The 24,007-nt window shown below is 41.1% G+C and overlaps 1 protein-coding gene across 8 annotated transcripts in view; it reads left to right on the top strand.

Annotated features, from left to right (window-relative positions):
- ATRNL1 (attractin like 1) overlaps nt 1-24,007 on the top strand; it is a 920,708-nt gene that overhangs the window by 295,437 nt on the left and 601,264 nt on the right. The window lies entirely within an intron of this gene.

Here is a 24,007-nt window from a genome sequence, read left to right as displayed (position 1 = left end):
ATAAGATTAATAATTACAGCCTTGTAACAATATACTCTGATGGCTGTAAGTCCTAAAGGCTTGATATCCAAAATGTATAACATCTTAGTACACTTATAATTCCATTCTTTCTAGTTATAAGCTTTCATGTTCAGACACTGTCCGTTACTGTCTTCTACATGTAGATGACGGCAGGAGCTGTCCTTGGGCATATAAGCTTTCTTGCTGCTAAGCTCCTGCCCCTTTCTCACTCCAAGATCCTAAATTTGGAAATTCTGTTGAACATAGGAAAATGGGATAACACTGGATATTGACATCCTTTTTTCTAGTCAGTAATATCTAGGTTAAGGGACATCCTACATTTAACAATGCATATCCCCAGTTCGGGTACTACCTTCTAAGCACAATGAGGGAAGTAAGGGGTAGAGCCAGGAGAAAGTATCCAAGTCCAAGGGCTGCTCTTAATTTTACCAAATATAGTGCTGGAGTGCAATGTGGAGAATATATGCCCAATGTCAATTGAAGTAGGGGTGGGTGGATTCAGATGACACCCCCCCCCCCCGCGCATTGAAAGAACCCATGAGGGGGTTGTGGTGCCATGTGCCTTAGCCTAGTGGTGCTCCTGATGGCCATGATAACCTGATTGGGAGGGGAGTTTTCCTTGCAGGGAAGAGCGCTCTGGGTGTATATCTCCTTCTGACATGCTCCAAACATATGAATGGTGCGGGGACATGGCTGCTGGGTGTATCAGAGAAGCAGGGGAGTGGGGCTTACCCTGCAACTCCCTCCTACATTCTTTCAATGCATTGGGGGGGGGGGTCATCAGCATGTTCTTGTAGTAATGATCACTTAATATGCAGGCTTATATTGGTTAATATTGTACAAAATCTCTCCATGGTATCTGTGTTATTTGTTGTATACAATAAAGTAAATCCTTTGAGTTGCAGTTAACATATGATAAATATGGTCAGACACTCAGGCCTGATTCAGGTATAATGACAAACCATGAATTATTAAATGAATGAGCTTGATGAGCCCTGAGCACACATGCACCCCCATCTTCTTCTTCCTTCTCCCTTTCATGTGCTAGGGGAGGTGACTTAATGCTTCTATTTGCTGTTTGTTAATAAACCAGTTTCCCATTTCATCTGAACATAAGAAACTAGTTTGTACAAGCCATAGCTGATTTTGTATTTTTTAGAAAAACAAAACATGAACTGGTTTGTATGAGCGCTGGACCAAAATATTTGGCCCAAATCATTTCATTGTTTGGTGGATGTGGGGAAAGATGCCCCTGCCCCTGAAGAGTGAATTAATATTGGGGAGTTGGCAAAATCTAGAACTTTCAGCTGGTGTGGGCTTAACTTAAAGATAAGGTGGCTGAGGTTGTTGCGGTTGTTTAGAATAATAATTTAAAAAATGTTTTGCCACTGTTTCAAACAGTGGCTTAGCTGCCTTCAGCCATTTGAAGCAGTGGCAAGGAATGATATTCAGCCTTGACTTAGTTTGTACCAACTATAGTTTCTATATTTGGAGAGAAGCGGAAACCACAGTTTGTTACAAACCATTAAAGGAAGCTTTAAATCTCCTGCCCTTGTATGTGAATCAGTCTTGGGGAGTGTTTTCATTCCACCGCCATGAAATGTTGAAAAAAAAGCTGGACTAAATACTTCAGCTGAGAACTAATCCATACTGTAGTACAATAAAGAATATTAGCAGATAATATGATTTTTCCTACCTTGGGGAGAAGGAAATGTTGATGGAAAAAAGTTATTTTATTTTACAGCTGGGAATTTTCCGTGAATGCATGATTCCTACAGTATCAAAAACAACTACCCCCACCTTTTGCTGCAATGGTGGCAGTAATCTAAGGTCACGTCTGCTAGTTGGGAAAAATTATCTTCTTTGCTTTCTTTTGTTTTGGAGGCCGCTTGCTCATATGATCCTGGCAATTAAAAATAAAACCCCGTAGTTACTCAATGGCTAATCTCTACCTAAACAGAATGTAGGGACAGAGATATCAGTGCAAACCGCTAGCACTATTCATCTGCATTGCTACCACCACAGGAAGTCACTACCCAGGTGGTAGCTGCCTCTTTCACAACTCCCAGTTCTCAACCAAGAACGTCTGGCTTCTGATTACTCACCATTCAGCTATGCATGGTTCATCTCAAATTTCTGATACTGACTACTACTACAGTGGTACAAAGGAAAATCAACAAAACTGTCTTGTTTAATTTTAAGGTCTCTTTCTATAGTGTCCTAATTCTCAAGAAGATGGTAGCTGCTGCATTATTGTTATTATTATCCATTGAGTGCACAATGTGTTTTTTTCAAGCCCAGGCAAAAGTACAAACTTGGCTACAATTTCAATTCAATTTTGGTACGTATTATTTCAAACCCAGTGAAGTGAGAAGGGACTAGTGATTCAGAAGAATTCATCTGTTGTACATGGCAGTATTTTATTTATGCCATGCATGCACACATCCCATTAAACAAGTACCATATTAATAAAGGCATGGGGGTTTTGGTAACTTTTAGTGGCTCCAAGTCAAAGAAATAAACAGAAGAGACATTTTCAAAGTATTAATACTGACTTAAGGAGATTTATTTAGCACTGCCTTTGGTTTGTATGTTCTCTTCTGGTACAATTCCAATATATTTGCTGCTACTTGGATATTATTTCAGTAGTTAGTCAATTTGCCACCCAGTGGGGTTTTGATCTTATTATGGTGCCACCAGAATGAAAGCTGTTTTGTATATCTAAATTTCAAATCAGGTTGTGACACAATGGAGATTACTCTCTCAAACTGAAGAAAGTGGGAGAGCAACAGAGAAAGGAAGAAAAGATATGACAATAATTATATGTCAAAATGAGGAAGTGCCAGATGATGCAGTAATAGGGGGTAAAATTATTTTTTGGGAAGATTAAACAAATGGGGATGGAGGGAAGTCAAAAGCTTAAACGTTGTAAACACTCCAGGCATTTGAGTTGTGGAAAGATGGGGCTTCGTAGCTTGAAAGGCAGGTAGATGAACATAGGAAAGTATCTTGAGGGTACAAGAAATTGTATGGTGTACAACAGGGGTGAAAAAGCGTGGCTGATGGGCAGCAGGCAGCCTTCCAAGCTGTGTCTGGCTGCCTCCAAGACTCACAGCATCTATCGCTGCTGGAAAAAAAGGGGTGGGGACACTCTCTAGAAATAGGCTGTATGGTTCCTGCTGTAATAGAAGCCTTGTTCCTAGAATGTCACAGCAGTGCTCTAAGGTTCCTTCCTGCTTTTGAAGACACTTGGGGAATGAGGTTTTTATGGCAGGAACCATAAAAGCTATCCTAGAGCGTTATTTCTTCCTTTTGGGGGGAAATTTAATGCTGAACTCACTGTGCAAACTTGCACAATTTTGTCACCTCTCACAACAATGAAACAGTTGTCATGATAAGGCATCCTTCATGAAAGTTCCTATTATTTCTCCCATGCTCCCAGAATAAATTGCTGAAATGCAATCCTATTTTCACAGGCAGAGGATGCAGTTGGGCAGCATTTTCAATTGAACAGTAAGTGTAGCCGGTCCGCACTTGTATTCACCACTGACTCTGACCCTCCCGCTTTGGGGTGGGTGAGAGTCTTGATTATGATGTGTGTTGTATGTGAATGTGCATGTGTATGTGTGGACATATGCATATGTGTGCACGTGTGTGGCCCCTGCCACTTCAGCAGATATTTGATGCACTTCTGATGTATGGGAATAGTGCTTGTGCTGGTGGTGGTGGTGGTAGGGGGTGCCGGGGGACAACACACACAAAATAAGTTATGTTGTAAAGATCATGATAGTAAACACAGTAAAATGACAGAGGACATGGAAATGGAGAAGTGATTATAAATAGAACCAAGTGGATATACTAAACAATAATTATGCAGCAAGTTAGATGTAAGGGTGTGTAAAATGTTAATCACTGTGGACATCTGGTGCAAAAGTAGCACTTTCAGCTAGGGCACAAAATGTCCCTAGCACCCCCTCATACAACACCTACTGTAACTTCATTGTTGTTCATGGCTGTTTCACAGCTACATCTTCCTCTGCTGTTATGCACCAATTTTAATTGTCATTCTCTATATACTCCCAGTCAAGTAGGATTATTGTAGTGTTATTGTAGCACAGCGTGGGAAGATAGGCCCAATTCCCTGGGCAAGGGTACATTTTCCATTCCCCATCTGCCACTCCAAGAAGCATGAACATTTTTGCACCCAAATTGAAGGGACTGATGGAGTGTGTGTGTATAAAAACGTTCAGTTAAAATGACCCAATTTTGGCTGAGCCCCAACAATATGCAAAACGTTGACAAAATCAATAGAGAGGAGAACTGGGGGAGTTAGAAAGTAAGTAGGGAACTGTGAAAAATGAAATTTAGGATCATTTCACCTGGAAGGCATTAGTGTTTTTTTTATACAGAGGGAAGAGCCTGGATATCTGTTTATTATTTTAATTCATATCCTGCTTTTCTGAACATAACACCCAAGGCATAATATGTCAGAAGAGACTAGGTTTGATTTCATGTGTTGGTTCCATATCATCCTTTGACAGCTCTATCAGATCACGGCTTCTGCATTCCTGGGATACGTCCCTACAAGAAGATCTTTCCAGTTACATGGCTCAGCACAAATTTCGAAGAACAGGAAGAAGGAAAAGGAAAATGCTGTGTTGTGAGGTGTTTGCTGTATCCATCCACCATATGCAATACATAGTATCCAATCTGACCCCATGATTCCTGTAGCCCAGCATGTTGTCTATCAGGATTCAGTGCAATCTCTGTGCTTTATGGTTATGGGTATCAACACCCTATTTTTGGCGCATCAAAACCTTCACCCTTCCAAAATGCAATACTGAGATACCATAAAACATCTTGAAAAGACACACACAAAAATGATGTGAAGGTTTTTGAGGGTTAGTGCTATATTAAAATATGATAGAGTTAATTCAGGAAAGCTCTTATTCTTCTGGGTTTACTTGATGTTTTTCTTTTTCTACTTGTTCCTCTACTATTGTCTGCTTTTAGAGATGGGCTCAGATAAAACTGAAACTGACAAATGATAGCTGTAAAAATGTAGCCTTCTAGCAAGCAGGAAGATTGCTTACCCCAGTTTGATGAATAAAAAGGAAGGATAACACTGGAGCTAGGCACATACTTCAACAATTCTACAAATGTAATGCTATCTACTGTCATTCAGGCAAAAGTGAAGTGGCCACTGTGTGAATCCATTCCTTAAGGAGACCAATGATGCAGAAACTGGGTAATAACATAGTAGTGTTAAAAAAAAAATAATTTGATCATCATCCTACATGACAACCGTTTTGACAGTGAAGAAGAAATATTTTTGCTAACTGCATTGTATTTCTATAAATTTCAAATAGCCTATTTTTCTCCTGCATCTTTAGAGCTGATAAGACTATTCAAAAGATAGGTTTGGTTACCGTATCCTGGAGAGTTTTTTTGAAAAGTCTCCATTTAATTATTCAGCTTTACCCCCTATTTGTGGGGCTTATTTTTCTTTTAGAAACTGCTTTGCCAAACACAGTAAAATAATTTTCTAAATTATCCTCCTGTAATCTGTGATTAGAGTTATCTTTGTGTTTGACATTGTAAAACTGCATTTCGTGTTCTGCCTTTTCTCCTCATCTACTCAGTGACCTTCTGTGAATCTTTCCCCTTCTCCCTCCAATGCAAATTACATTAACAGAGCTGATGTTTGTGCATACTTTCTATTCAGCAATATTGTGCATTTCAATTGACTTTTTTTATTCCATAGATACCCTCTCTTTGTCTTCACAATTGCATTGTCTTAATGTCAGTATTTCTGGGAATGTTCAACAGCTTGTTATAGTAAGCTGGTTTGTGCTTTATGATAAACCATGGTTTATTGTGATGGAAATGAGCTGCAGCAAGCCTTGGGCTCCCATGCTCTCCCTTCTATGTTTGTTTTGGAAATAAGCCAATTTCAAACCATGGGTTATGGGGTTGACTTGTTTCAACAAACCGTAGTTAACATTAACCAGACTTTAGGGCTTGGTTATAACACTGAACTGTAGTTAATAAAAATGAAAGTGAAAACTTCTTTTTGTGTCCTTGCCAGCAGAGAAAGGAGGGCCGAGCATGTGAGCCAAATGCTCTCTGTGGCGGATTACTGTCACAATAAACTATGGTTTGGGGAACATGGCATGTGTGTGAGCATGTTTGATCCTTCCCCTGTGCTGTTTACATTTTACCACTGTTTTTTCTACTGAGGCAATTAGCAGCTTCACAGGGAATTTTCATTAGGAAAACCTAGTGGGTGGAAAGGGTTATCCCTCTCCCCATATTCCCAATCCATAAAGGAGGTCTCTCACAGTTTTTATTTGCAAAAACTGTTAAAGATGAAGAGATACATAAAGGACACTGATAGATTACAGCTACTTATATTTATAGAATAGGAACACATGCAAACAAGCAAGAGAGATACACAAAAGTGTGTGCATATATATTTATTTATGCAAACACTTGAACATATTCTCCTATTCTATAAATATAAGTAGCTGTAATCAGTTTCATCTAATACTTATTGGACAAGTTGTAGGGTCCTCAGCGTGTCCTATCCAGAAAACCTCAGAGTCAATCCTATGAGCCAAACTAAATGTGGCTAGGATGTGTGAATGCATCCCGTTATCTTCAGCATTTTTGCAAATAAAAACTGAGTTGAATCTTTTTCAGCCTGAGGGCTGAATTCAATTTTGGAGAAACTCTCAGGGGGCCACATTCCAGTGGGAAAGCGCTGAAGGAAAAAGGGGCAAGGCCAAAAGTACAAGCATATTATATATTAATATGCTTGTATTTATGTATATTTATAATATAATAATTTATGTATATTAAACTTCCACTGCCAGTAACTAAGCCTTTCAAGAGGCTTTTAACCTTTTAGAATGGGGGAAAAACCTGGGCAAAAGCTGGTAAACCACCAAATAATTGGCACGTAATAAACACTTAAGGCCTGTTTTAGACCATGACATAAAAACAGCATCATCCACATACAACAACAACAAGAATTTAGTCCCAGCCAATTTTGGTATTTGGAAGTCGGATGTTAAACAATTCGCAGCCATTTAGATAAAGATTGAATAGTATGGGGCTAATATACAACCATGACAGACCTCCTTGCTGGCAAGAATAGGTTTTGTCAAATTACCCTCCAGCCCACACCTTACTCGGAGCATAGTGTATTGATAAAGACACTTAATAAGGTAGAGCAATCTTTTGTCAATGGAGGAGTGGTATACTTTGGCCCATAGCCTGTCTCTTGATATTGTGTCAAAGGCAGATTTCAGACCTATAAAGGTGACAAACAGTCCATTTCCAAAAGAGTTCATATATTTCTCCACCAGGTGACTTAAAACTAGGCAATGGTCAAGAGCTGATCTGCCCTTCCTGAAACCTGCTTGTTTGTTTCCCAGAGTATTTTCATCCTCTATCCAAGTGATAAGCCTCAGATGTATTAAGCTAGCATACAACTTGCCCACTATGGACAGTAAGTAATGAGCCTATAATTTGAAGGATCCTCTCTATCACCTTTTTTGAATATTGGAATCACAGTAGCCTCAAGCTAGGGGGAGTTGGCCAGTGTTATTAATATGTGTAAAGAAATTAGCTAAAAGAGGAGTCCACCAGTTTATATCGGCCTTCAACTTTTCAGAAGTTATTGTATCTGATCCTGGGGCCTTTCCTGGTTTAAGACAAGTGATCAGAGTTGCTATATCAGCTTGGGAAACCAGGTCCCATTGTGGTAAATTATTTAGTTCCAGGGAAAATAGATTTTCCATGGGCTGCTTCCTAGATTCTGCAAACATTTTGGACAAGTGACATTTCCAAACATCAACTGAAATATTACAGCTAATTGAACCTGAAGAATCACCCAAGGCACCGGTGACCTTCACCCAAAATAATTTTGAGTTATTATTTAACGAGGAATCTATCAGTGCTTTCCACCCATTTTGTACTGCTTGTTTCTTCTTTTGAGCTAGGAGTATTTTATAACATTTTAGCTAATATTCCTGGGGTAAGTCATCACAGTTTTCCTTCCTATACCGGTTATACGCCTCTCTCAGTTTTTTAATTTTTTTTTAGCTATATAGTATTCCTTATCAAACCACTTGGGAACGCTCCTCTTCAGAGCATTTCCTGAGGTGAGTTGCTTCAGATTTAGGAGAGATTTCAGGGCAGAGACTAATAGAGAATAATTGTTTAAAGCAGATGTAATTGCAGTAGCTCCTGAAGTTAAAATTTTCAATTCTTCACAGGAGAGTTTAAAAGACCAGTAACCTTAGCTACTTCGTTTACTACTTCTGACCAATATAATCTCTTATATCTAAGGATTAGATCTTGGTCTCTATACTGAAAGTTACAGTCCATATGTACAAAATTAGGTAATGAGAGGGTAAGATTAAGAGGCAGATGGTCAGTTTCAATCCTATTTCCTATGGAAAAGTCCTTGATCAGACTCAAAATGGGGATAAGATATCAACACATAATCAACAACACTGCTTCCTTGCCCAGAAATGTAGGTAAGTTCTGCGCAATTGTCAAAAGCAGGATTTCCATTCAAAATTATGAGGGCAGGACGTCCCACCATTTGTGTCAAGCATATACTGCCATAGTTAACCTTGGAATCTTTTGGACTTCTGTTATAGCTAAAAACATACTTCTCAGTATCATGTATTCCCCATAGACAAGGAAAAAAGTGCATTATTACTAGGACCAATTCTAGCATTGAAATCCCCTGTTAAAATTAGGTGAGCTCTTGGAAATTCAGATTCTAACTCTATTATATAGTTTTCCAGATCTTCCAAGCCTTTTTTACACAAATTCTAGTTGGAAACAGGGGCATCTAAGTATTGATAAGCAGAAGGGACTTAGATCTAAACTGTAGTAGACCTCAAGTAGACTAGCCACTGTGATTTTACCACATAGAGCAAGCCATTTAATTATCTCCTGAAGGGAAGTGGAGATCAATAGTGCCAAGCTAGCCTTTGGCCTTCCTTTTCCTTTTCCAGGCTCAACAGAAGTATAATTTATAAATAAACAGAAACCAGTGAACAAGGCGGATTTTAATTAGTTTTATTGCCAGTGTTTCTAATTACCTACTTCATAATACAGATTAGCCCAGCATGTAATATTCAGGTATATTCCAGACTGAATGTTGTTTCCTTGAGAAATTCTTCTGTGTGTCAGAATATAGAATGAGACTTTGCATATGTGCAGTATGTACTTCTAGTTTGTTTTTTGTCTAAGTCCTTCTCACTAGTCATAGCTAAGACAGATCTGAAAAAAATGTCTCCAAAGGCTGATTTTTAAGACTCCAGGGATCTATGGGCATGCAATCCCAGAGCTTGTCTGATCAGTCTTCTCCCAAAAGAGGGTCTATGACCCCTCTGGCAAAGGCGAAGTACAGGCTGAAGGGGCAGGATTGCAGCTTGAGATCGATAGGCATACAGTCAAGGAACACCTAATTGCTTTGAATGAGGTCAGAACTCCAGGGCCAGATGAACTGCATCCTAGAGTAATAAAGGAACTGGCAAAAGAACTCTGAGAACTGCTGTCTATTATCTTTGAGAAATCATGGAGGACAGGTGACGTGCCAGATGACTGGAGGAGGGCTAATTTTGCCTAGGGGTGCACGAAACCCACTTACCTGGTCTCGCAGCTTTTCGCGGTGGGGGGGAGGTGCTTCGCTGCTCTCCCCCCGAAGTTCAGGCCGGGGGGGGGGAGGCTTCCCGCCTCGCCAGGCCGAAATTCAGGCCGGGGGGGAGGCTTCCTGCCTCGCCCGGCTGAAATTCAGGCTGGGGAGGAGGCGCCTTGCCTCGCCCGGCCGTGAAATTAAAAGTTAAAAAAAAAAACGCCCCCGTGATAGGCTACGTGACGATTAACGTAGCCTATCACAGCTAGATTTGCAAAGTTAGCCGTGATAGGCTACGTAAATCGTCACGTAGCCTATCACGGGTGACTTTAAAAAAAAAAAGAAAAAAGCGCGTACGCAAATGGCGGCCCCCATAGGGAGCCACCATTCGCGTTCCTTATTTGGTCGCTGTAGTCTACGTAAATCTTTACGTAGACTACGGCGAAAATAAGGGCAACGCAAATAGCGTTGCCCTTATTTTTGCCGTAGTCTATGTAATCTTTACGTAGACTATAGCGACCAAATAAGGAACGGGAATGGTGGCCACCATTATCCGTACGTGCTTTTTTTTTTTTTAAGTCACCCGTGATAGGCTACATGACGATTTACGTAGCCTATCATGGCTGACTTTGCAAATCTAGCCGTGATAGGCTAAGTTAATCGTCACGTAGCCTATCACGGGGGCGTTTTTTTTTTTTTTAGTTTTATTGGAATGGCGGCGGCGGCAGCCGGTCGAAAGATTGGCTGCAGCCCCTGACGAAGACCCGACGAACCGCCGTCGGGACCCGCTGCCGGAAGGGACATTCGGCAAAGGTAAGTCCCGTCCCGGGGGGGGTGCAGAGAATTTCTCCCCGAAACTTGTTCAGGGGGCCGAACACGTTAGCGCTCTGCCCCCCGAAGTTTCGGGGAGAAATTCTCCGCCAACCCTAATTTTGCCCCTATCTTCAAAAAGGGTAAAAAGGAGGAACCTGGGAACTACAGACCAGTCAGTCTGACATCAATCCCTGGGAAAATTCTGGAGCAGATGATAAAGCAATCCATCTGTAAGCACCTTGAAAACAATGCAGTGATTACTCGAAGCCAACATGAATTTGTCAAGAACAAATCCTGCCATACGAATCTGATCTCATTTTTTGATCAAGTAGCCTCCCTCGTGGACCGTGGGAATGCTGTGGACATCATATTCCTCGACTTCAGCTAAGCTTTCGACAAAGTGCCCCATGATATCCTGATGAGCAAACTAGCTCAAAGTGGGCTAGATGAAACAACGATCCGGTGGATCCACAGTTGGCTCAAAGAGTGCTTATCACAGAATCGGACAAAGAGTGCTTCTCAATGGGACCTTCTCAAACTGGGGAGAGGTAACGAGTGGGGTACCGCAGGGTTCGGTCCTGGGTCCAGTGCTCTTCAACATTTTTATGACTTGGAGGAAGAGGTGCAGGGAATGCTGATCAAGTTTGCAGATGACACAAAATTGGGCGGGGTATGGAAGACAGGAACAAAATTCAAAGTGATCTGGATAGACTGGACACAAGAGAACCCCTAAAATACAAAACAGCCACTAAAACCCAAAGTGTTGCACCCCATCCTCATGTTCCTGTGCAGCTGTGCATTTAACTATAATGGTAAAAAAAAAGAAAAGGGCAGCACGACTGCCACAGTTTACTTCGCTTCAATGGCACAGCAGCGGGCCTTTTCTGTGGTGGCCCCCACTCTGTGGAACTCCTTCCCTAAGGAACTCCATCATGCCCCCTCTTTAATGAGCTTCCGCCGTGCATTAAAAACATGGTTGTTCAGGCAGGCATTTGGGGTGGGTTAGGGTATTTTAGAAAATGTTTTTATTGTAGGATTTTATTGTTTTAAACTGTTTTATTGTATGTTGTACATCGCCCAGAGTGGCTGGGTGACTAGCCAGATGGGTGATTAATAAATTTAATAAATAAATAATTTTTCCCATTGGAGAAGTCCATAGTAAATCACCCGTGTACCGCAGCAGAAGCTAATTCGCAGCTGCAATGCTGCACAGTTATGACGGAGTGAAGGTTGAAAGTGGTGCCATGTAGATGGCCCCTTAGTATAAATGAATGAGAACAAGACTGAGATTTTGTCCCTATCCTGTGTCTTCACTCCCGGTTTTATTTATTTCATTTGTACCCCAGCTTTCTACCAAGAAAAATGGCACTCAATGTCTTAGAATGATAAATTAAACTTAATTAAAACAATAATAAAGTTAATGCATTAAAACACAGTTAAAAGCACAACAGGAACATAATGAAAACAGCATCCAACCCGACAGGCCTGCTTATACATCAAAGACATGCTTGAATCAAAAGGTCTTTGCCTGCCAGCAGAATGACAACAAAGAGGGAGTAAACCTAGCCTCCCTTGGCAGGGAGTTCCACAGCCTGGGAGTAGGCACCTAGAAGGCCATCTCTTGCATTGCCACCAAATGTGCCTTTGAAGGCAGCAGTATTAAAAGTAGAGCCTCTCCTGAAGCTCATAAGAGCTGGGCAGGCTCATATGGGAGAAGGCGGTGTTTCAGGTATCATGGTCCCAAGCCATATAGGTTGAGCGTCTATGTCCTGTTCTCCCTTTCAGCTAACCAGAAGCACCTCTGTCTTGTCTGGGTTAAGCTTCAATTTGTTTGCCTTTATCCAGTCCATTGCCAACAGCAGACACTGATTTAGAACTAGAACAGCTTCCTTGGATTTAGGTGGAAAAGAGAGACTCCAGGCAAAACTCCAGACAATGTCACCCAGCACTTTCATGTATATGTTAAATAACATGGGGGATAAGTTAGGGACACAGGACAGTGGCCACAAGATTGAACAGGAATCCCCCAACACCACCTTCTGAAATCACCCGTCCAAGAAGGACCAGAGCCACCATATAACAGTACCTCCCAGTCTCATTTCAGACACCTGAGAAAGATACTATGTGTTAATCTGGCACTGAAAGGGTTAAATAAGTTTGCTAAAAAAAAGACTGAAGAGGCTACTTCAAATAATGTGCAAGAAGAAATAAAAAGGAGAGTTGGCAATTTTAGCATGTTTTAGTTTTGCTTTAAACTGCAAGTAGAATGCTAGAGGGTGTGGAGAATATATCTTATAATTTTATCTTTTAAAAATATTGTTATCTTGTATTTGATACATTCTCTTTCACTGCCAATAATGTAATCACAGAGAAAGCTTCTAACACTCATATAACCACCATGCTACTTTTCTTAATTTTTGAAATTTTCTTAAAGCATTTAATAGATTTCAGTGTATTTTTTAGTCTGTAGTGATGTTTGACTGTTTGGACTTAGCTTGGCTACACTAATTGGTGTCTAGAACCCAATTTGTGTAGGTTCTGATGTTAAAGAAGACCAGAATTACACCATGATTGATTGTATTGAAAGCCACTGAAAGGTCCAGCAGAATCAACAGTATTATTCTTCCCCTGACCAGTTCCCAGTGTAGATCATTCACCAAGGTGACCAAAGCAGTCTCTGTCCCATAACCAGGTCTGAAGCCAGCTTGAAATGGATTTAGATCATCCACATAATCCAGAAGTCCCTAGACCTTAGAAGCCACCACATGCTCCAGCACCTTCCCCAAGAATGGAATACTGGAGACAAGCCAGAAATTATCCAGTACAGCGGAGTTCAGGGAGGGGTTGTTGTTTTTAACACAAGTCTTATCACCACCTCTTTTAGGCAAACTGGAATCACAGCTTGCCATAAAGAGGCTTTCACCACAAAAGCCAGGAAGGGCAAGGGTGCAGCACACAAGTAGTAGGCCTCGCTTCTCCAAGTGTCCTGTTCATATCCTCGGGCTGTACAAATTGAAAAGTATTAATTGTAACTGGACAACCAGGGGCCAAAGTTACATCCATTAGAACTGTATCAACTATGGCATCCAAATTGGCCCAGATACAATTGATTTTATCTGCAAAACATCATGCAAATTGGTCACAGTGAGCTATCGACTGGTCCACCTTTTCTTCTTGCAGGCCAGAAGTCAACCAGGGCTTTGACAGAATAACCTGCTGAGGTGATAGGAAAATCCCCAAGAGCCATCAGAAAACTATCAGGATCCATCAGGCTCCTGGGGTCGACCATCTTAATTGGTCTCTCACCCCTGCAGAGGCTCCAAGTTCCAACAAGTCTGAACCCACCAAGTAGTGATCTCTTCAAGGCAACAGAACTATAGAAAGTTCCTTGACCCCAAACCACCATCATCCCACCCTACGTAGAAAACCAGATCCAAAGTGTGCCCCGCCAAATGAGTGGGGCCAGATACTAATTGGTTACCCATGGTTAACCCATGGTTACCATGGAGGTCATGAAATCCTGAGCCACTCCCAACAAGTTGGCTTCAGCATGTACGCTGAAGTCCCCCAACACAACAAGCAGAAAGATCAGAAGAGGACCCTGAGTTTCAATCTTTATGGTGACCTGGCAGGGTAGGGCAGGATTAGGACATGATGCCTACTGTAACTTGATGGTGAAGGAGTGGACGAAGTTGATGTGATCTGAGTTCCTACATTCTGAAGTGTACCTATCAGGTTTGGGAGTTTTCCTCCAACTCCTGTTGTGGATCCCCCCGCCCCCCAAAAAGAATTTTTTGGTGGTTTGGGGAGAGAGGAGGAAAGTGGGGAAGGAAGAACTATTTGTATTCTGGTTTGCTTAATAACTTTCTGGAACTAGTAATATTACCTTTTAAGCATGAAGAACATTTTCTCTGATTGAAAAATGAACTTCCATCGAAAGCTGTTACGTGTCGTTTTCAAAAGGAGGAAAGGAAATGATTTTGGCCCTAGGACCCATTTTTTCTTAAAAAGTCATTAATCTGGCAGCTCTTAAAACAAAAGCTTAAGTACTTGCTATTTAAACTAGATCCAACAAAAGTTTGTAATATGGTAGTACAATATTCTTCAAACATTAAATAATTATAGAGTAGCTTCTCTGGAATGTTTCCATGCAAAGCTTGCCAAGAGCACTTTCTCTTTCCCAGGAGCATTCCCCCCCCCAAAAAAATACTCCACTACTGATTTTTATATGGAACAATATTTTTTCCTTATATGGTAGGCTGCTTCCATCATTGGAAATTGTATTTGAAGTGATATTAACAGAGAGTACACTTTTCATTAGAGTTTTTTGTGTTCCAAATTATATTATTATTTTTGCAATCCATCATTTTCAGGATGGTTTTTATAACTAAAATTCTGGACCAGGAAACCTGCACATGCAATTTTCTGCACCCCGCACCATATCCCACTATAGCTCTTTGCATTGGCCTTTTATATGTTCCTGAAGATTGGGTGACCCTCCAGAGTAGGATTCAGTGTAACATAAAGACCTGCAGTTGCAAAGAAAAATCCTTGTGAATAGAAGTAGTTTCCATTCTCATGCAAGGCTATTGGAGTGAAAGCAAGAAAAGGAAGAGAAGTCCTTTTAAAAGATCAGAGAAATGCAACTGAGCTGCAAACAAATAAAGCTATATTATCAATGTCTTCTTGATATAACATGGTTGTTTTTGTCTGGCCAATGAGCTGACGGTTTTGTTATTTTCTTGTAATTGAAAAGAGGGAAAACAAACAGGAAACTGGAAAATGCCTAAATGCTTAGATACTTAAAAAAAGGTCAAATGTTGGACTTAGAAAGAGCTTATATTATGATGACTCAGGACTGGGTCTGATGATGGCATATGGAACTAATTTAATTCAAACAAAGATGAAAGCCTGTAAGCATCATTGGAGCCTATTATTCTATGATGGCCTGAGTTAAGAAGTTTGAACAGAGTGAAGGTGGAGGGAGGAGAATAGACTGAGGCAGACACTGCTACAATTAGGATGTCATGGCTTACCCATAAGTTGGCCGTTGGAAATATGCTGCCAGATTCCATGCTTCCTCCTTCCGCTTCATGGGTTGATGTGGGTTTATGATTCTGTTTTGGAGGTACACTCTGGTAGTAGTTAGCATTAATCAATGCCTGATTAGTTATCATGGCTAAGCATTCATGGGAGGGAAGGGGACAGGGAGAGTGTGCAAGCTAGCATGTTTTTGATAGCCAAACTGTGTTTTGTCTATGACATCTGAATTGATTAAATGAGAGAGAGAGCTTGTTGAAAGGACACAGCATGAACTAACCCATCATAGACTTTACATTCATAATACTGCATGTCTCCAGGCCTCTCTTTTGTTTGTACAACACCAAAGAATGCCTGTTTTGCCTTTCGGTCTCTGGCATCATTGTTTTGTGCCTCCTCCCCCTGTTCTTCCTCCTCTTCCTCCTCCTCAGCATGCACAAAGGCCTAGGGGCTCACAAGTTGGAACCAAGCTCTTTTCTGTTTCCAACAAGATTTCTGTAGGTCCAGATTTTATCCAAAAGGCTCAAGGACCCCCCCCCCCCATGCACACACATGCACACACACCTGGGATTGTTGCAATTCAGAGCCATTCCTAACAGTAGTTAATTCAGATCTTATTGCTATTTCCAGATACCATTTTGAATAATTTTATTCATCTAATTAATACATTTATGTTGTGCTTTTTTATTGAAGCCCTCAAAGAGGCTCACAACAATTCCACCCCCCCCCCAAGCCTCTTACACTTTAGACAAACTTCACACGTATCAAGAATATTTAGTTCTTCTGAACATGGAGCTGGTCAGCAGTAGAATGAGCAACTGACTCTCTTGGTTCTTTCTCACATGGCGGTTGGTCTTATAAGGCTGCTGTGGTAAGGTAGGGGACAGGTCAGCTGCAGGTGTGCAACATGGTCTTCCCCTGCCTCTCTTCATCTCTTGGTTCTCTCTTGCAGGACAACTGATTTGTAGTTGGCGATTTAAGCCCAACTTCAATGACCAACATAGTACACATATTATAGAATGTGTGGAGGGGAGTGGGAACATGATATCAGCCCCTTTCCCTTGACCTCCGTGTATTCAGATAATCCTGTATGTACAAGTTATATGCACATAAGCTCTGTGCAGACAGCCCACTTAGACAATGCTTGAAAGATCCCCTATACATGGAGCAGGCAGGTAATTCCCAGATGGCCATATGTAGTAGCCACAGACAGGCCCAATGCACAGTCAATTCCCAGAAGAAAATCTGGAAATTGACTAAACAATCTTGGCCTATGCTCATAGCTTTTTGCATGTGTAGGTTGCAGTTGGAGGAGCTGTCCCTACATGGGTAACAGAGTTTGGGCCAGCATCCTGGCTTCACATGTAGAGATGGAGTGTCGTCCAAACAAGCCCAGAGGTTTGGCTGAATGAGTGGAGGTCAGGTCTACTACTGTGATGCTGCTTTGCTCTCGTATATTCACTGGCCTGTTCACATGACATGACAGCCCACCCTGGGTTAATTTACCCACGAGGCTGTCGTGTCATGCTGGGCACCCATGAGTGTCTGGCCTGCCGTGGCTTGCCATGTCATGTGAACCCAGGTGGCCAGGTTTGTCTGAGGGTTAGAAACCCCCAAATACCCTAAAACAAGCCATGGGTTATCTGAGGGTTGTCTAATGCTTAAACAACCTTTTGCCTGGGTTTGCATGACATGACAAGCCATGGTAAACTGGGCGCCCATGGGTGCCATGAAAAATGGTGCCTGACGGCACCCGGAACAATGCAGCAGCCTCCACAGCTAAATTAAACCACAGTGGAATGTCGTGTCTTGCAAACCAGGTCAGTTTATGTTGTTCATTATCTGAACAGGACGCTAGAAATATGTAGTCTTGAAGTGAGTTCTAGGTTTCCCTTCCACATTTCCTATTTTGTTACATAGTAAAACAAAAGTAGTTACTGTTATATAGAGATTGTATAGCTGTATTAGAATACCTTTTGAAGGACACTTGATTTGAAGAACTCTGTGCTTAAGTAACTAAAACATGATTAAAGTTATTTTGAAATGGAAAGTGGAAAATTAAATTGTCATTCTCTATATTCTTTTCTATTTATTACATAAATTATAGGTTACAATATTGCAGCTTACATGTTGCTTAATTGCTTAAAAACTGAGGACATTTTTGTGGATATTTCTTGTATGAAATCTTTTATTCTAAACATTAAGGAAAAAGTGTTTGAAAAATTAAAAGTGAATAAGGGGGTAGAACAATCATTTGAAAGTATCTGCTGATGCTTCTGCTCAGTTATTGTTAACTTTTCCCCTGAAGAATACCAGACACTATTTCTTTGTAGGCAGTTGAACTAATTGTTATCTTCAAACTGTGTTGAACAATTGTAACAAGAATAATAAAAATTCAGACAGTTTCAAATTAAAGGTGATGCAAACATTTAAGGGAATTAAATCCATAATTACTGGAAAATTTTGAATGTTAAAACTGCATGTTTTGCAAAAGGATGATTAAGTATTGCTTTCTTAAAATTAATATCAGTATAATTGCACAACTTCATGAGATGTGTGAGCCAGTGTGACATTTCTTTCTGATCTAAATTCTTGAAAGAATTGGTAATATGATACATTTAAACAATTGAACTTCTGCTGATGACACAGTTTACAATTTCAAGCTTTTCAGTATTCTCCTGCGTAGTAATTTTGCAATCTTGATTGTATAGCCCCTCAGGGATCATAGCTCTGTAGCAGAACACATATGTTGTATGCAAACGTTTCCTAGCTTCAGTCCCTGGTATGTCCAGTTAAGGGGCTAAGGTAGCAAGTGATGTGAAAGATCTCTCCTTGAAACACTGGAATGCTGGTGTCTGTCAAAGTAGACTGGGCTAGCTAGAGAAATAATGTAACCTGCTATATAGCAGCTTCCTATGTTCCTTGTGAGGAAGCATGGATAAGAGAAAGTAGTTTGCCCAATGGCAACAAAGGCTGCAGCATGTTTCTGAATCACCAAGGCTTTCCCACCAGAAAAGCTTTCCCCAGGAAAAGTTTTCCTCAGAATGAGAAGCCTGGAGGTGAATGGCCCCACAGCAGATGCTTAAGGCTGAATAGGCTTGCAAGGAAGGTTTATTGGTAGAATGGATTCAACTGAAACAGTTGTGATGCTGGAAATCTGTGATCCTTTCTAGTTTGAGACAGCTTCAGGAGCAGCAGCTTAGCAGGAGGGGGTGTTAAACTCTTTCCCCATGCACCACTTCCCCAATGTACTACTCTTCAAGCTGCTGTTAGCCCCACAGGGGAAAATACAGTTCTTTATAGTGGAGATGGATTTCATCTTTCATGGAGGAAGAGATTAAATGCTGTCTCTCCCAATGCCACTGCTGCAATAAAAATCAGTCCCTCCCCATGCCCACCCCCATCCTCTAAAATTTGGGGGGAGTTCAGCATGTCTCACCATCACATCTATTTAGCTTAGGTCTGGTTTAATGTAATCAACAGACATAAAACATAGTATTTCAGCAACAGATACTGAGGTTCACTCCTGTGGAGAGAGGTTCTATCTAAGCTTCAAACATAGCATTACAATGAAATCTGAAAGCAGCAGATACAAATAGCAGCATAAAGATTATTTCACATTTAAAAAGACACCAAAATGATGTCAAGGTGGGTGCTGGAGGAGTCTTTCTGGCATTCTACAAATAAGCATTCCTGTCAGGGCCCAGCTTCAGTACTGCAGTGGGCCTTGTAGGTTATAGCCAGGATTTGATTAGCAGTAGCCTGGAAGGGCTTGGGCCTATTCAGCCTCTGGACTGTCAGAATCTGTGTCAGTGTTCTCAGAGCAGAGCCAGGGGGAGTCACCTGACTCCCTGTCCAGCTGCTGGTCTGATCTTGGCAGGCAGGGAGGCTGGAAGCTCTCTGTGAGAACCTGAGAGAGGTGGGATGAGGTTTGCAGAAGGGTCACCCAGGTTGACGTGTCAATGCTGGAGGGCTGAGCAGTGACTCCCTGTTTAGCCAGGGGCCTTGCTGAAAGGCTAAAGGCCCTTGTCTGTCAAGGGATCCGGAGGGGGTGTTACAGTCACACGTTCCCCTTTTAAGCTGATGCAAAGGCGAAGAGCCTTTGCTAAGAACATCTCATCTTCATTGCCTGAAGCCTTCTCTGTTTGGATCCATCATCATCTGGGCTTCTGGAGGCACTCTGCTCATGGACTCTCTCTTAATTGGAACTTTGGGTTGCTAAAGACTTGCCGTGAAAAGTATAGTGAGGCTTTTCATAGATTTGAACTCTTGTTTGCTGTGGATTGTTTGTCTTTGTTTGTTGTCAGCTCAGCGTACTGGCAGGCTGGGTTTGATCTGTGGCTTTTGGACTTTCCTCTGCCTGGACTCACATAGCATGGAGTTACCAGTGCAAAAGTGGTGGCACAGAACTCCTTGCGTGTGTGGGTTTATCCTTCCCCTTGGTCTTGATAGACCTTGACCATGTAGCCTGGAGTTATCAATGAAAGATTCAAAGTTAGACTAACTCTCTGTGGGTGTGGTTTTGTTTAAGCCTTTCAAGAATTTACCTCTTGATTGCCTGAGGGATCATTCCAGGAATCATTTCCATTCCTTGTCCGGGGCTTGGAACCCTGTGTATAGATTGCCTAGTTAGATAGACCTGGAATCCCGAGTCCCTTCTTTTGTGTTCAGAGCCACAGAGATAGCAATGGGGAAACCACATTGATGAGGATCTCAGTGACGGTGGTAGTGTTTAACTTTGCACTGTTCTGGAATTATATAGAGCCTATAGCTACTGACCAACTGCTGCATAATTTCTGAAGAGCGTAACCCATTAAGCTCTTGCCATGGGATTTCCTGCAATAAAGAAATTTCACTGATTTGGGTGTCTGGTGTCAGAATGCCTGAGCGTCTGTGCTGGGGATCAGGAAACCTGGCAGTTCAATAAATCAGGCGCTACTGCCAAAAAGGTTTACTCCCCAGTTGCTAACCACTGAACCCCCAGGTGCATCTTCTAGGGCTGTACCGTAGCAGTGAAAATTGGTATCAAGACTGAGCTCTGAAATTCCAGAGCTAAGCTTTTAGCCATGTTCATGTTTCTTGCTAATGAGGTAAGCCTGTGAGATTTGCAAAGTGAAACCTATTCTTTTCTGTATGCTCCTGCTCATTTTATGTATCAGTACCTGAAAGATTGATTTTTATCACTGGTAAATTTGCTTCCCCAACAGCCAGTTTAGGAATGTTTATATTGCAGCACTTAGATTCCCTAATTTTCACTTGCTGCAGAACAGGAAATTTCAACATCAAGTAGAAACATTATATAATAGTGATGCCAAAGTGCCTCATCATGAGCCGTAGCTCTTATGGAGAGAGGAAGATATACAGAATCGAATGAAAGATCATCTTGAACAATAATGTGCTAAAAACGAAGCTAGTTCAGTCTAGAGCAATGCTTGAAAGTTTCCTGGTAATTTGTTTTGAAATGCTTATTTAATATTCATTGTAGGAATTTACATAAATTTGGGAAATAGTTGGGTGCCAGTTTAAACGTATTTTTTATTCTTTATATCTTTGAAACCTCTTATAAATATTTCATCCCAAATCTGTATTCTGTGTCTTTCTTGCTGTTTGGTTATCATGCCTGGAACAAGATATTTGACTCATTTTGTGTTAAATGTTTAATCTAATCATTTAGAAACTTTGCTGAAAACATTTTCTTCATAATGACTGGTCCAATTATTAATATTTTGTCCTCTAGAAATACATTAACAGACAATTATTCTTATTTTCACCAATCCTTGTGTATATTTGTGCAAATCCTATTTGGACAGTGAAATGTACCAGCAGAGGTGTGTGGAAACCCAGGGCTTTCAGAATACTGAATTATTTACTAAAAAAAATAGATTCTACAGCCACAAAGTACAGATTTTGCTACTACCAGAGTGTCTGAATTTGGTTTTTGACATTAATTTGGAAGGCTTTGTTTGCTTTCTTGGGGAAAACAACTGGAAATGAAACTGAGGCCGGGGGACGGGGGGAGGAAAGATTACAGCAAGGACAGAAAGATAGACCCAGGGAAGGTCTAAACTTTATGCTAAGTGAATTCCAGCCTTTGTTGTTTCCTGTGTTCCTCTATGCTCTAAGATCACTTTTTCTTATGTGCTTACATGTTTGGAATACCCAGCTTTGCTATGGTTGTGTGTACACAGATCATTGTTACAGCCAGAAATATAGAAATATTTTATGCCCATTGGGATGTGGGCCTGTACTAGGTATGTACGAATCAGTCTATTTCTGGTCCGTGTCATTTTCTCATGCATTCACTATTGTCCATTTTGTCCTGTTTCTGCATTAATCTCTGATTTTAGAAAATCCACATGAACATTCCCATTTAAATATACATTTAAATATGAATTTCTAAATATATTTTCTCTCAAGATAAACATTGCTAAACATATTTTGATGGAGATTATTTTGAGTAATGAACTGTGTTTGAACATTCAGGAAGTGTGAAAGTCAGTGGATAACTAAGTTCTGATCTGCACATTAGTCCAGTATTTGAATTTGAAAAGATTTGATTCCTCAAGCATCCCTAGCCTGGACACATGGTGGCATATGCATGATGGGTGTATATCAGATTCCCATGATACTTTCTCTTAAAAAAGGGGGGAAAAGAGTGGAAAGATCACAGGAATTTAATGTGTAGGCTGATCAGAGATATATGGAAATATCTGATGAATGTGTTGTTATTATTCCTTTGCCGCAGTACACATATATTGACCTAGTTCGCATGATTGGTGGGCAGATAAGAAGTCATGGTGGCTTGTTAACCAACCTGTGTGTGCTGGCCAAATTTGCATAATTACCCTCTCCACTGAGGCTTCTTGCGTTTTCTAAATCTGGAGAGGGTGGCTGTTGGGGTGGGTAGTAAACCACTCAGAACCCATGGGCTGTTGTAGGATTGTGTGGTGGCTTGTTACCCACCTCAACAAGCCAGCATTGTCAGGTTCTGACTACATGAGAAGCTGTGCTGGTGAGGGTAATTATACAAATCTAGCCGGTATGTGACTGGATGTGCAGGGTGGTTAACAAGCCACAGTGGCTTGTTAACCACCCTGCAATCATGCAAACCAGTATCAGCCCGAATAGAATAGCCCAAACCAGTCCAGCTCCAGATTTTTGGGAGCCCTGGGGTAAGACAGTCTTAATGGCCCCCTTCCTCATCTTTTCATCACCATTGTCATTAGCTGCTATTGCTCTTTATCCTCTTTTTCATTGTTACCTCTTGCTTGTTTGACAGGCAGAGAGCCAGTGGACTGTTCACACAGTCACAGAGGGGGAAATAAGCCACACGTGCTGGGGAGATTTACATAATTACCCTCACCAGCACAGGTTTCCATGCTGTGTGAGTCCAGCAAGGGTAGCTGGTTCCCATGGTTAACAAGGCACCCAGAACCCATGGGCTGTTGTAGGGTTCTGGCGTGGCTTGTTAACCGCGACAACAATCCACCCTCACCAGATTTGCACTACATGGCAAGCCACACTGATGAGGGGAATTACACAAATCCCCCCAGCAGATCACTGGCCCATGGAATGGGGGAAATTAGCCATCGTGGGTTATTTTCTCCTCCATAAATGTGCGAAGCCGGCCAGTGAGTAAGTAGCCAATGGCATCTACTGCTCCTCCAAACCACCAGAGTTGTTTGGGCCAGAAAGACAGGTGAACGAGCACGTTGCAATGGGTGTCAGTAGGCCCATGCCCGGATGTGGCAGGTGCCGAACCATGTCTACCTTTGATATTAGCCCTGGCCCAAACGCACAGAATCAGCCCAAATGGTTATCAATTTTCATTATTTTGATATGTTTTCATGGTAATTATGATGCTATTCCATACTTGCATGATAAAACTGTGTAGATACAAGGCAAGGAACATGTTAACAGGCAATGGTGTTAAGAGACATGCAAGAAGACAGCATTCTAAAGACATGAAATGATACACTCAGTGCAATACAGAATTTTGCTGGATTTCTATCCAAACATTATTTTTCTTTTTCAGCAAAACGAAGTAGAGTAAACTGTGCTTCAGATTACTGTGGTTTTAAATACGGTGGTATCTGCTCATATTAGTACTGTTTTATACTGTTGAAATTGATGTTATCTGTATGTGCCCTGAGATCTTAATGATATAGGGCAGGATACAAATGTTTTAAATAAATAAATAATACTTGGATGTTTTCCAAGTAAATTAGATATTATTTATAGGTGCCTCTAATTAGCCCGAACTCATTGTAAATTAGTCCTATGTACATCAGTTAATTAAATGAACAAAATATTTACATGGCTACAGCTATGGAGAGTTTTTTTTGAATTGGGGATTTTTGAAATGGAGATAGCACAACCGCATGTAATTTGGAGATTCATTGATGTATATAAAAGTAGTACTTTCTTCTTAATTTTTACATCTATTTATTTTTCACCACCATGTGTTTATTTACA

The sequence above is a fragment of the Heloderma suspectum genome, chromosome 3, assembly GCF_057233095.1.
Source record: "Heloderma suspectum isolate Gila_16-S chromosome 3, 16-S_ref, whole genome shotgun sequence".
Taxonomy (NCBI): domain Eukaryota; kingdom Metazoa; phylum Chordata; class Lepidosauria; order Squamata; family Helodermatidae; genus Heloderma; species Heloderma suspectum.
This window is presented reverse-complemented; position numbering and strand designations above follow the sequence as displayed.